The following is a 1,429-nucleotide window of genomic DNA, read 5'->3' as shown; positions in this document are numbered from 1 at the left end:
CCATTTTTAAGTGTACAGTTAAGGGATATAAATACATTCCCGTCGTTGTGCAGCCATCACCACCATCCATCCACAGAAATCTTTTCATCTTGAAAAACTGAACTCTGGACCTCATTCTCCCCTCCCACCAGCTCCTGGCAACCACTGTCTTTTGTATTTTCACTACTCTAAAATACCTGACGTAAGTGGAATCACACAGTATTTGTCTTTTTCTGACAGGCTCATTTTCCTTAGCATACTGGAGCAAGATTCATCCACATTATAGCATATTGCAGAATATCCGTCCTTTCCAAGGCCGAATAATATTCAATTGAATGTCTATATCACATTTTGCTTCTCCATTCTTTTGTCAGTGGACACTTGGGCTGTTTCTATCTTTCGGTTACTGTGAATAATGCTGCTATGAACATGGGTATACATATATCTTTTTGAGACCCTGCTTGTAGTTCTTTTAGGTATATATCCAGAAGTGGGATTGCTGCAACATATGGTAGTTCTATTTTTAATTTTTTGAGGAACCGCCATATTGTTTACCACAGCAGCCGTATCATTTTATATTCCTGCCAACAGTGTACAAGATCTCTATCTTCTCCAATCTTTGCCAACACTTGTTTTCTGGGGTTTTTTGTTTTTTGATTTTTCTTTTATAGTAGCCATGCTAATGTGGGGTTATATATTGTTGTAGTTTTAATTTGCATTTCCCTATTTACTGGTGATGTTGAGCATTTTTCATGCCCTTAGTAGCCATTCCTATATTTTCTTTGGAGAAATATCTATTCAAGTTCTTTGCCCATTTTTGAATTGGGTTGTTTGGTATTTTGTTATTGAGTTTTAGGAGTTATCTATATATTCAGGATATCAATCCATCTCTAATTAGATATATGAGCTGCAAACATTTTTTTTGCCCATTCTGTGGGGTGCCTTTTCACTCTGTAGATAGTGTCTTTTGATGAGCAAATTTTTTTAATTTTCATGAAATCCCATTTGTCTATTTCTTCTTGTGTTACCTGTGCCTTTGGTGTCATAGCCAAGAAATCATTGCCAAGTCCAATGTCATGAAGCTTTTGTTCTATGTTTTCTCCTATCAGTTTTATTGTTTTAGGTCTCGCATTTAGGTCCTTAATGCATTTTGAATTAATTTTTGTATAGTGTTAGGTAAGGTCCAACTTTATTATTTTGCATGCATCCAGTTTTCCCAGTATCATTTGTTGAAAAGACTATCCTGAATGGTTTGGTCAAGAGTCATTTGACCATCTATGTGAGGGTTTATCTCTGGGCTTTATATTCATTCTATTAGTCTATGTCTGTCTTTATGCCAATACCACAGTTTCTATTATTGTACCTTTGCAGTCAGTTTTGAAATCAGGAAGTGTGAGTCTTCCAATTTTGTTTTTCTTTTTCAAGATTGTTTTGGCTATTCGCTGTCCCT

The sequence above is a fragment of the Ursus maritimus genome, unplaced genomic scaffold, assembly GCF_017311325.1.
Source record: "Ursus maritimus isolate PB19 unplaced genomic scaffold, ASM1731132v1 scaffold_28, whole genome shotgun sequence".
Lineage (NCBI taxonomy): Eukaryota > Metazoa > Chordata > Mammalia > Carnivora > Ursidae > Ursus > Ursus maritimus.
This window is presented reverse-complemented; position numbering follows the sequence as displayed.